The 13,263-nt window shown below is 42.7% G+C and overlaps 1 long non-coding RNA gene and 1 pseudogene across 6 annotated transcripts in view; one reads left to right on the top strand and one right to left on the bottom strand.

Moving 5' to 3' along the window:
- Window positions 1-12,972, top strand: part of LOC144513985 (SPRY domain-containing SOCS box protein 4 pseudogene) — a 37,294-nt pseudogene extending 24,322 nt beyond the window's left edge. The window contains exons 1-3 of one of the 5 annotated variants that reach the window (XR_013501228.1): window positions 2,095-2,374; window positions 10,794-10,857; window positions 11,830-12,972. The product of XR_013501228.1 is annotated as an SPRY domain-containing SOCS box protein 4 pseudogene, transcript variant X3 (transcript). Of the gene's footprint in view, window positions 1-2,094; window positions 2,375-5,674; window positions 5,770-10,793; window positions 10,858-11,829 lie in introns of those variants that run through there. The other 4 variants (XR_013501229.1, XR_013501226.1, XR_013501230.1 and 1 more) reach the window with 4 other exon arrangements.
- On the bottom strand, window positions 7,563-8,668 carry LOC144513986 (uncharacterized). The gene is made up of 2 exons (XR_013501231.1): window positions 8,451-8,668; window positions 7,563-7,971 (listed from the first exon to the last, which is right to left on the bottom strand). It is a non-coding gene; the product is annotated as an uncharacterized LOC144513986 (long non-coding RNA).
- Window positions 12,973-13,263: the final 291 nt, after the last annotated feature.

The following is a 13,263-nucleotide window of genomic DNA, read 5'->3' on the forward strand; positions in this document are numbered from 1 at the left end:
CGTTCAGTTTTGGCGCTGGTAACATTATATGATAGCTCAGGCCAGGCACCAGGATAAAATGAGATTTTCAGGATTTCAGCCGGATTTCAGTACGGGACAGCGCTGCACCTAGGCCTACACACACAACAAACAGTGCCCCATCTGAGAATAACTAGGCATAATTAATGTTGATGCAGAAATGAATAATTAATGTGCATAAGTGCACGAGAATTGATGATTTGATGGTGATTTGTTTTAGCTGGAGGTAAAAATAGTGTCCAGTGTGTGAGCAGTGTTTATGTGAGTTTTTTGGAACATATACAGTACATGTGCTACCCCCAACTCTGTCTTCACTTCCTGGACTTTGTGAATGACTTATGTAGCTGTGGGAAAAGGCTCCGACAACTAAAGGCTGATAAATGAATTTAGTCATCACATCACCTCAGAGCCAAGTTATGCAGTAATGCGCAGATGACTAGGAAAGCATAGAGAGCAATAGACCAAAACAAAACAGAGCAAGCCGTTTCCCAGACAGCACTGGATGTAGGGTGTAAATTGACAACATTTAAAGTAGGAAAAACGACAACTGAACAAAAATAATCTCACATTGTGGAAAGAACCTTTCGTCTTAATTAGTGCGGTTTATATGCAGTTTAAAACCCCAATTATATTTGGGTTAAGGCAATACCTGGTTTTTCAAATGCCATGTAAACAACATGTAAGCTAAAATCAGAGTTCTCATACCCCGTTAACAGACCTAGATAACTCTTTTAGCAACCGGGGCATTCGTGCATGTACAGTATAAACCTTAACCGGGGCAATATGACATCATGACTTTGCGTAAACATATATGTTACGCGTTATCTGTACGCATTTTGAGCTATCCGCGTGTATGTCTACGCTGTAAACAGCGGACGGCAGTCTGCAACGTCACAGCCTTGCCACGTGGCGTGTTATCGCGAGGCTACGTGTTATGACGAGGCTACAGTTGGGGTTGGGTTTAGGAAAAGAAGAAACGGTTGGGATTAGGAAAAGAAGAACGTGGAAAGGAAACCTCACACGCGGGACACACAGGAAACGTCACATGCAGGATGTGATCCCCGCTGTCCTGGGTGAAGGTCCTGTGTTTTACCCATCCTACACCCCGACCAACCTCCCTATGCGGATTTTTGCCCTTTCACACAACTCGCTATAAGCCTACATTATATAATAATGTAGACTATAACTGCCCCTTCCCACGCAGCTGCAGTGGGTTTTGACTTGGAAATAAAAGAGAGCAGTTGAAAGCAACAGCACCAAAAACAACAGCAACAACACAAGTTTTAAACCTTTGAACCCACTGAGGACTTCGACCGGTTTCGAAAGTATCAAGAAGACCCATTTCTGGACGAATGAGGAGACACATTTTCTCTTGCTTTCCAAGTTGTTGCGATTTTGACAAAAGTGAACCGGAAGAAAAAGCCTTATTCCGACCAGTTGTTGGCAGATCTCCCGTCATCCTTCCCATTTTTACCCCGCTGATGTATACTGGGAGAACTGGCATAACCCGGTTATTCATTTAACCTAGGAAGACCACACCTCGGTTACTGCTGTGCATGTAAACACACTGATTGAGTACTTTTTCTTTAGATAAGAGATGATTTTATGGCAAACACACACGTTATCCATGACTTACTTTAATAGAGTGTTATTCTTCAGTGATATTTGTGATATATACTTGTGGTAAACATGACATGTGAACATGTGTGTTATGCAGAGGGGGAGGGGAGGGGGGGTTGGTTGGCTCGGTGTGAGCTCTTTGTAAGAAGGGGGGAGTCAGGAGGGAGGTGAACTGGGTGTTTCTCTTAGCTGCCTGCTGGTGTGGTTGCTGTTGGTAACTTTGCTTGATGAGATCAGAGGGGATCGGCTTTCAGCCCTTCATGTTCCTGTCTCTCTCCGCTCTCTCCCTCTCTCTCTCGGAAAGAAGTGGAACTGAAACTGGAGTGGGGCTGGAAGTCTGTTAGGAGCTGTAATTGTCAGCGGAGAACGTCGTGACGGCGCTGCCTTGGAAACGCTCTTTTAGAGTTGGAGCGCAAGTGTGACAGGGGAAGGTGGGGCTGGTGGGGGGAAGGTGAGGAAGAAGTGATAGCCTCGGGACAGATAAGCTCCAGGGAAGGGAAAGAGGGAGGGAACAAGAGAGGGAACAGGAGGGAGAGGTGGGCAGCTCTCTTTCTCTCTCTCTCTCTCTGTCTCAGTCAGACTTGCCGGGTGCTGGTCTCTTCTTCCTCCTGTCTGGTCGGATTCTCTTCTTTGCCGGTGGTTGGCTGGAGGAGTTTAGCTGTCTCTTGGCTGGATTTGAACATGGACTGGACAGCTACACGCAGCGAGACATGAGAAGAGTCACTGGAGATACACTGTAAGCTGCTTGATTTGTCGTGTTGTCTACAAGGTGTAGTGTGTCATCGCTGAAATATGTCTCACTGAAAGAGATAGTTGCTATTTCAGTGTGTGTGTTTGTGTGTGTTTGTATTTGTGGAAGAAATAGAGTAGCCGATACAGCTGTATGTGTGGTTGTTTATTTATATGCATGTCTGAGGGTTACAACTATTTAGCTGTTAAGTGTGATCAGATTTTCATTTTTCTTAATTAAATTATTTTATTAAACAACAAGATCAGCAGTTTCTTTTTACCTTGGAGGATACACTCAATATTTTCTTTTCTCTGGATGCTACCATGCACTCAGCCTCCCTCTCTCTCCCCCTTCTTGCTCATCTCCTGTCTCTTTTAATTCTCTTAATGGTCTTGAGGCCCCAGCTGGCCAACTGGGATACCCCTGTGTGTGTGTGTGTGTGTGTGTGTGTGTGTGTGTGTGTGTGTGTGTGTGTGTGCTTTTGTTTGGGAGAGATAGAGAGTTCGGGGATAAGCTACCCTAGGATTTCCCCCACTCACATACAATAATATGATAGATCCTGCTTTCTATTTTTAAACACACTGTTTGTCTATACGTTACAAACACCCCTAATCTAAAGCCTTGGGCCACACTTTCTGCAGTAGCTTTTCTCACAGATTGTGTGTTTAGTCTATGGATTGGGGTGGGAGGGTGTATTTGTGTGGTCCATCCTGGAATTGAGAGATAGTAGCCCTCCTTTCTGACTTTATCCTTTTGTTTTGTCAGCTGCTGACCTCAGTTTCTCTCTCTCTCTCTCTCTCTCTCTCTCTCTCTCTCTCTCTCTCTCTCTCTCTCTCTCTCTCCATCTCTCTCCATCTCTCCCATTGTTTATGTTCTCTTTATTTCTGTCCAATCCGTACAGCCTTCCTCCACGGCAGCCTCTGCCTGCTTTTTATAGTTAGTCCCTCTATTTAAATAATCACCTTTTTCAAGGCACTGTTTTTAGTTTCCTCCCTTTGTTTTCTCTTTGTTTTCTCTCTTTCTCTGGTTGCAATGTAAGAACAGTGAGGAGGTTTGTCAGTGGCACGCTGACGCTGTTTGTGTGTGTAAAGGCTTGTGTGGATGTAATTTTCCCTGTCAAATATCCCGGCACTGGACCCGGGGTTCCACTTTGCAGAGAGAACACCATGGTGAGACAGACAAGTGTCTCAATCATAAAGTGTCTGTGTGCGTGTGCGTGTGTGTGTGTGTGTGTGTGTGTGTGTGTGTGTGTGTGCGTGTGTGTGTCACAGAGCTAATGCTGCAATTATTTCCATTGACTGTCGATTATTGTTTGACGAGGCTATTTGATGAATTGCTTAGTCTCAAGAAATGTCAGAAAATAGTGAAAACATGCTCTTCTTCTTCTAGTGTTTCCGGAGCCTAAAGTGACACCTTCAAATTGCTTGTTTTGTTTACCCACCAGTCCAAAACCCAGATTTAATTTTGTTTACAGTTATATAAAATGGAGAAAAGCAGCAAATCCTCACATTTGAGAGCTGGAAACGACAACTGTTTGGTATTTATAGCAATGCTAGCAGCACACCTCTAGAGATGAAAGTGTCGGTCTGTCAGTCCACCACTCTCGAGGCTAAAATATCTCAACAACCATTGAATGAATTGACATGCATGGCTGTAGACTTGTTGCTTAATACAGTGGTTTTCAATGTGCAAAAAAGGGGAATCATTTATTTTCACTATAATTGCATCCATAAGTAGGATTGGGCATCGAGAACCTGTTCCAACTTGGAATCATTTCAAAAATTACGATTCCAATGGAATTGTTTGTTTATTGGAATCGTTCAGAGAATTTGGTTTAGAATCCCATCATTGGTTCCACATTTAACACAGGTAACAAACTAAGTTTTGGTTTCTATAGCAGCCACTGTTCTTCCAGGCGCTTGTTGTGTTGCAGCCACTGGGCACAGTAAGCGGAGCTCTATAGTGTGGCTTTGACGTTGAAAAAGCCCGGCAAAACTGTAAATCACCATTGAATAAAAATAAGATTTTCCTCTTATCTATGAAATAAGCATGTGACCCGTTTCAACTCCACCTCTCTAAGAATCTGAAATGGGAATCGATAAGAACCGGAATCAAAAGTTTTGTTAAAATCAAAACGATGCCCAACCCTATCCATAAGTAACACAAATTACAGAATGTTTGGCTATTTTGGTCATGGGTTTCATATACCTTTTGTAATAAAACACCTAAAAGCTAAAATTCTATCAGATGGAGGACCCTAGGACAAAGTCAAATCAAATGGGGGGCAGTGGTGGTCTTATTTGTGTCAGTTCAGGAGTCCTTCTCTCTCTCGGAACCACTGGCTTAATAAATAACCTAAACCATTAGTTGATTATTAGACTTGTTAATTGTCTGCCAATTGACTAGTTAATAGAGGAATGCATTGTTTCAGCTCTATAAAGAACTCTCAGCTCCTCAGTCTCCTTCTCTTCAGTGTTATAAACCATACAGTGAAGCCAGCGGAAAAGAATGGCTCGAATGTTGTTTTATACGTCATTCCATCACGACAGCGTAAAATAAATAAATAATTCATGGGTTGCGTTTGACTCGTGGGTGTGACGGGTTTCATCACACTCTTGTGCAGGCAGGTCGGATGTTAAATGAGCGAGGCAGCATCAGTGCGTCATATTCAGGCAGACTTTGATTCAGTTTCATTACTGCTGGGGTTGTGAATCTGCCACCTGAATCTACTGCGACCCCAGAGAGAGCTTTATGGATGGCACTGCCAAGGCCTTCTGTGTGTGTGTGTGTGTGTGTGTGTGTGTGTGTGTGTGTGTGTCCATATATGTGTGTGTGAGAGAGAGATGAATAGGTTTTGTGTAGGTGTCCGTAAAGGAGTGCTCAATCACTGTAGCACTAATGGTCTTCCCTTAGGGCACCATGGATTTTAAGGTGTCACAGCAGGCATAAGAGGAATATAAGAACTTAGCAGCTGTGTGTGTGTGTGTGTGTGTGTGTGTGTGTGTGTGTGTGTGTGTGTGTGTGTGTGTGTGTGTGTGTGTGTGTGTGTGTGTGTGTGTGAGACACCCTCTGTATTTTAGTCTGTCTACATACACTGCATTTTATTTTTTTGGCAACTTCTATTGGTTTCAATCCCTAGACCACCAGTGATGCAACTTCAGTATTTAAGAAAAAGAGCGAGGGAGTTTTAGGAGGGAATGTTTAATTTACAGAGAAGAGCTGATTCATTTAAGCCAAGGAGGAAGATGTGGGAGAGGGAATATGATTCAACAGTGACACGGTAACTGGAGTTACTTAGAAGAGAGTTCAGACTGTGATGGAAGTAAGAAAGGGAGAGACTCAGCTTTTCTGACCGGAGTGGGGATACATAAAAGTGATGCATCAGGAATATTTCACTAAAGGTAACCATCAACTTGTGTATGAAGGTCATTTCTTTTTACAATACATGCATAGTCAATTTCATCCTTGTGTGAGGGGGGTTTGTGTCTGTCAGTAAGCATGTGTACTTGTACGTGTGAATTTGCTTGTGAGCAGTGTTTTGCAGACGGTGCTTTTCCTGCATGCTGAGCTCGCATTGATTGCCACATGGTAGACGCTGGGGCATTTTGGTGGCAGGCCTGAGATCATTTGTACCAATTGACGAGGGTGTCAGCTCTGCTTGTTGCCTTGGATTTACTGGCACAGTTGGACAGAGACACAGGCAAGAGACAAATGTATAGGTGACTAGGGAAGAAAGTAGAGAACACAATGGGATAGGAAGTTGGTGAAAATAGTAGGGCTGGGTATCGTTCAAAAATGTTCGATACCGTTACCAATACCAATACCGTGACTTCGATACTGGTTCCTAAACGATACTTTTTTTGATACCAATTTTACAAAATAAAAAGAAATTACAACATTACACATTACAGCACACATCTTAGTATTTATTTCTCAGCTCCTACTATGTGAGCCCAGTCTCTGTGCCTAACGTAGAGTTTTTCCTGTCTGCCTCTACGACGTGTAACGTTAGCCAATCACAAGTATTATTAGATCTGGGTAGAAGCATGCTGCATGCTTATTGGCTCACTGGAAATTATGAGATTTACTCCTTAGGTATTGAAAGACAAGGCATTTTTCAATACTCGATACTTTAGAGGCAATTCGGTCAATTGTGCCTAAAAAGTATTGAATTCGGTACCCAGCTCTAGAAAATAGAGATGTGTGAGGAAACAAAGTGAAAAAGTCAAACCCACAAAGCGAGACAGTGATAAAAAGAGGACTAATATATTCTTCTACAACTGCCTAATAAGTCCAGAGATGTCTATATGAGTGTGCCACTTCTTGTCTTCAGCTGCAAGATAAGTTTTAAAGTCCCAGTCTGGAGTGTCTCTGTATTTTGACATCCTGTTAGGAGCCAGACGGGACAGTTTATGTCTAGCTCTGGCATCTTCGGCTACCCAGGGATTCCCTCAGTAGGAATGAATGTCAGCAATGTAAAGAGGATGGTAGTTTGTTTAATCTGGTGGCTACAGCTGTTGCTATGAATATATATAACATGTGTGTGTGTCTGTTTTTCTGTGTGTTTGTGAGCTCTGTTTTTTTACACTGTGGTGCCCAAAGTTCCCCCCCACCAGGAGTGGAAAGTGGAAGAAATGACCACTTTGTGATTTATTTTTCAGAAGTCATAGGAACACTATACTTCAGCATGACAGTTAAGGTTCAAATAAGGTCTTAGTGGTTTAAAATTGGTTGTGTAATTGCGGTAAAAAAGTGATATGGTCTAAGATTAAGCTGTGAATAAGTCTTTGACTAAAAAAAGCTAAACTATAACACAAGGGTGAGCAAAACTACAATACATCTGTTATAATGAGACCCAGAAAATGAGTTTGGCCTTTCTCAAACGTCAAAATGTGGCTTTCTACTGCAATGAATGTTTAAGCTTGACCAACATATCAGTGAGCGAGCGCTTTTTAAAATGAACTTCCTCCCTAATTCTGCACTTAAATCAGAATGCACTACGACCAGAATAATGCGAGTTCACTGAACCTTGGAAGGTGAATCGAAAAGTTCATTTTGCAAACTGCTGACATACTGTAATGCAGACTCATTGCCATTCCCCCAGGAAAAGACACCTCAATATTTCAGAAGGAAGCTGCTGTATTTCTCATGTTATAACATGAGACAGAAACAGACACACATTAAATGATTTCAGTTGCAGTTCATTAAATGTTTAATTGCAAGGTCTGTCTTTCCAAATGAATGTCCCTGGTGTCTAAGCTGTCTTGGGGGCCAGTCACGTGAACATCTCTTAAAATAATAGTTTTTTTTACATTTTGGGAGAATACGCTTGTTCGCTATTCTTGCCAAGATTTAGATGAAAAGATCAATACCATCTGTGAATAGAGCCAGGCCAACTGTTCCCTCTCTTCCTAGTCTTTATGCTAAGCTAAGCTATAAGGCTAGCTGGAGCCTTATATTGAACATACAGATACTGTATGAGAGTGTTATCAATCTTCTTGCTAAACGAAGACCATGTTTCCCATGTTTCCATGCGACGTATTAGCACATTGTCTGCACAGTGTCTGCAGGTGGCCGGGATGATAACTTGTGGACCATCTGATCTGGGATGAAGGACACACACACACACACACACACACACACACACACACACACACACACACACACACACACACACACACACATAAACATGCTCTTAGACCAGACATATATGCATGAACACAGAAGCAGGAAGGCTGAATGACTGTCCTGCTATTCATTCTGATCCGGTGTGGCCTTGGGAAAGCGGCTGTCTCTCAGACACAAACAATGTCTGAGACAGCCACACATGTACAGTAAAGACTACTGTACTCAACATTACTTGGAAAACTTAGTTTCTGTTAGTCATATATGGGCATAATAACTTGCAATGTACTGTGATGTTCCCCCTTTCTGCTTTATATATAAAATAATGGTGAAATGTCCACCCAGTAAACGCATTTCTTCACTAAAGTTAGAGGCCATGATAATGAATTGGCAATAATCTGCTAATAATCCCCCTAATTATGTCTTTTTTTCTGTAACTTTAATAGAATACAGTTACCTTTTTTCGTGTCCGAATTCTGTAACACAGTTCCATGTATTACGTTACTACAACAACTACAACAAGCCTGGTTGTTTTGGATTCTCTGGAGAGTTTGAAAGGATTTGGTAACACATATCCACGGGATTGGAAAAATCCACAGACATATCGGGTCTGTTCTCCGAGGGTGGTGCCGTATATGAGTGAGAGGTTCCTCAGCAGTTTTCTGTCTCTGTGTGTGAGCTGGTGTGTGTGTGTGTGTGTGTGTGTGTGTGTGTGTGTGTTACTTCAAAGCCTGTCTGTCTTGTTGGACAGTAAATGAAACACAGTCTGAGGCACACACACACACACACACACACACACACACACACACGCCGCCCACACATGTTTTTTAGTGACTGGAGCTTGTTAGTAGGACAGCAGGAGAAGCCAGATGAAACTTGCCCACACTCCAGGTGCACACTGCTGTCTGTCTTTCTTATCCTTTTTTCACAAGGCTTTTACAATAGTTCTCACTTTAATGAAACGTTGTTCTTTTCATCTCACATTCACAGATTTTTCAATTTGAACTTTCTCAATTCAATTTTTTTCTTTTTTTTTTACCCATTTTTTCCTCTTTGCTCCCAGTCTCTCTCCTTATCCTTCCTATCTCTAATTCTTCCAGATTCCTGCTAATATCTGCCCTAACATCTAGCCCCGGTAGAATCCACCTGTGCTATTTGATATTTACAAAGCAATAACCAAGCTCAAAATTAAAGAAGTGCTGAAACAATAGTTTCAAAGTCGATTAATCAGTTAGTTGACAACTATTTTTATAAATAAAAACTTATAAAAGTTGGGGAATTTCTGCTTTTCTTCATCTCATAGGGCGATAGTAAGCTCAATGTCTTTGGATTTTAAACTGTTGTTGGACAAAGGAAGAGTTTTGAAGAGGGCACCTTTGGAAATTGTGATTTTTCACTATTTTCTGACATTTTGTAGTCCAAATTTATAGATGATTCAAATAATCTTTAGTTGCAGCCCTAAACCATAGCACCACCTGCCTTTTGCACACGTGTGGCACCATGTGATCTTCTGTCTAAACCAGCTGAAAGTACAGATGAAGGGAGGGAAGGAGAGTGTAGTCGGTCCTAAATGAGTTGGCTGCAGAAGCAGAGAGAGATGGAGAGAGATGGAGGGAAAGTAAACAACAGATGGCTGAAGCATGTTGCCGCTATTCGCAGCAGCAGACGCTACGCCAGCCCACCACCAGCCTCATGAGAGGTTACTACGCAACGGTGACCGTGACGACATGGGGTCACAGGTCAAGCGCCTCCATGAAGACAGCCCAAAATGCCAGATTGTCATCCACATGCTGTGCCAGACTCAGCCAGCTGAGACACACACACACACACACACACACACACACACACACACACACACACACACACACACACACACACACACACACACACACTGAGAGTTTGTGCAGTGTTAAATAGTGTTTTCTTTGGCTGAAGTTTGGCAGTGATGACTCTGGAATCTTCCATGCAGTGTCCACCTGCCAGCCGTGATGACACATACTGAGGCAGCCGCGTGTGTGTGTGTTCGTGTGTGTGTCCGTGTATCCGAGCATTGAACCTTCTCATGCTGAGAAGTGAACTGAGTGGTAGCACACATTGGCTGCCAGCTGCCATGACCTCATTCACAGCGAGAGACAGAAAAAGAGACAGAGAATGGGAAAATGCGAACGGCCAAAATGAGACAAAGGTGTGTGTGTGTGTGTGTGTGTGTGTGTGTGTGTGTGTGTGTGGGAATAGAGATTTCACACAGAATTACACCATGACCTCAGTCTGTGGTGTGGTGGCCCACAGGTTTGGTGGAAATATGTGTGCTGGTGTCATCATTCTTTGTTTAAAAATAAAAACACCGTACAAATTGGCATTAACTTTAATGCACTTTACAGTTTGGAGAAATGCAACACTTTGTTGTACTTTTTGGTGTGTATTTTCAGATCACTATTATTGGCTTTCCAGGTTTCAGTGACTGGTTCATGTATAAATTGAGACATTAAAGTAGATACACAGACAAAGCATTTACCAAAATTTCACATACTACTGTATTGTCAACAGTATAACAAGGCTTAACCTTCTTTTTTGAATCTATCTGTAGGCAGTGTGCAGTTTTGACGCTGTGCATCACCTCCTATCGAGGTGGAAGACACTCTTACCAGAAGCTGCGTCAGTTTAGCATACACATACAAATTACTGGGTGCTTGTGGTGCTTGAGGTAAAGATAAGCAGCAGATACATGAGGCACGTAGAGAGTCGTATCATCTACTTCCCTGTCTGCCCCCATTGTGACTGACTCTTTTTCTGTGAACAGGATGCACCAGCTGCTGTTCCTGTAAGAGATCACTACGTCAGTTACCACAGAACTGTGCGTGCGTGTGAGTCAGATCACCTTTTTTAGTAGCTTTATATACTTAAATATGTTGTTCAAGACTAATGATTGTTAACTAAAATAACAGTGCATATTGGACTATGAACAAATTAAATCCAACTATATTTTTGTACTCATAAAACCAACTATGAAGTAGAAAAATCAAGGTACAATTTGTATATTTGTTATATCTTTACGTATATGTAAACTATCATTAATTTGAACGTGCATTTATGAGTTTATGATCTGTTCTTTCAAAGAACAGATCATAAACTTATGATTTACCCTAAAGAAACCAAAACTCAAAAGTGAACTAAACTAAAACTGAATAAAAACTAAACTGAAACTGTCTCGCCCACACTGGAAACAAACACAATGACATAAAAATGGAAATAACATAAAAATGAAACCATAATACCAGCCATGGTTATTGCTCACTAGGATTTGGGTTCATCATGTACACAGACATGTAGATGCCTGCTACTGATGCATATTACCATGTGTATCATATACTATACTATTCATCTATAAAGTGTGAGGGTGTAAGTCAAGCTGACTTTTTCAACTTTATTTCACTAAGGAACGGAGATAAATTATTACCTGGTGTTTTTGTTTTCCTCCCGTTGAGCCGATATTTCTGCAGACTCAGGCAGTACTCATTAAAATTACATTACCTAAATGAGAGCATGCCAGGTTCAAATCTGGGTAATGTTGTACAACTGGGGAATGTTTGCATGCATTTTGGTATTGCCATATGACTTTGTGAAGAGGGTGCCAGATGAGTCAGAGGAAATCTGTGTATGTGCTCTAGTGTATATGCTTGTTCATCCTGTTCATTGTTTATTCCTATCAAAACTAAGCAATGATTTGAATCATTGCTTAGACTCTAGTTTGCTAAAACTAGCAGTGGTTAATCATTAGAGGAGTTAATAACTGTTTATTTTTTTAATAGTTCTTTCTCTTGTCCTTCTCTCAACAGGAGTGGCAGCAGCTCTGTCTTTCTGAAGACATTTGTGGCATGAAACCAGTTCGCATACATCTTTCATTCATCACCTCCTCCTTAGTCTCCCTCCCCCACTCTCCAGTTAGAAACTCTCACCTCAGCTCCACCGCATTGATGAGGTAACGTCAAGCTCTACGTAGCGCAGCACCCACCTGCACAAACACCACCTCCCCCCCCCCCCCTTGCTTCCCCTCCTTCTGTCAACCTTTCTACGCAGCCATGGGGCAGAAGATCTCTGGCGGCATCAAATCGGTCGACAGTCGCGGGGAAAGCGGCGGCTCCCCGTCCTACCGGCCTTCGGCGCACCGCCGGCAGCACCCAGAACTGAGGGGCCCAGATTTCTCCAAACCTCAAAGGCTGGATCTCCTGTTGGACATGCCATGTGCCGGACTGGAGACCCAGCTCCATCACGCGTGGAACCCCGACGACCGCTCGCTCAACATCTTTATCAAAGACGATGATAAACTGACATTTCACCGCCACCCGGTCGCTCAGAGCACGGACTGCATCCGAGGGCGGGTCGGATACACAAGGGGTCTCCACGTGTGGAAGATCCACTGGCCATCCCGGCAGCGTGGCACCCACGCCGTGGTTGGGGTGGCAACCTCCGACGCCGCTTTACATTCGGTTGGCTACACGGCGCTGGTGGGGTCAGACTGTGAGTCCTGGGGCTGGGATCTGGGACGCAACAGGCTCTACCACAACAGCAAGAACAGGGCTCACAGCACGCTGCCCACGTACCCTTGTTTCCTGGAGCCAGAGGAGTCATTCACACTGCCGGACTCTCTGCTAGTGATTCTGGACATGGACGAAGGGACGCTGAGCTTCATGGTGGATGGACAGTATCTAGGAGTCGCATTTAGAGGACTGAAGGGCAAGAAGCTGTATCCTGTCGTCAGCGCTGTGTGGGGACATTGTGAGATAGCCATGAAGTACATCAACGGCTTGGATCGTAAGTAGCATATATTAATTACACTAACACCACTTTACGAGCTGGATGGTTAAGTATTGACGAAGAGTACTCAATGCTGATATTTCATAATATTTGTCTATACAATAGTCTTTAAATTCATTGTTAGGTGGCTGTTAATACAAGAATAGAAAAACCAACAGCATTAGCCAATAGTGACATTTCACCACATTTCCTAGATTGTGGTAAGACTTTCAGTTTGTTAAGCAACTCTGTAAAGTCAGAGATAGTTTATTTGACACCCTTTTTTTGACAGCAAACAGAATGGAGGTTAGACAGAAAAGTTCACATGTTGTGCAATATTTAAAGGGAGTGATGACACCAGTTTCTCCAAAGGAAACATTGAGTCGGTAGTTTAACTGCTCATTATGTTTTGTAATAGTATAGTGAGCGTGGTCCGTGGTTTTATAGAATTCTTCTCTATGCCATTGTTTGTTTTT

Source organism: Sander vitreus, unplaced genomic scaffold (assembly GCF_031162955.1).
Source record: "Sander vitreus isolate 19-12246 unplaced genomic scaffold, sanVit1 ctg399_0, whole genome shotgun sequence".
NCBI classification, from domain to species: domain Eukaryota; kingdom Metazoa; phylum Chordata; class Actinopteri; order Perciformes; family Percidae; genus Sander; species Sander vitreus.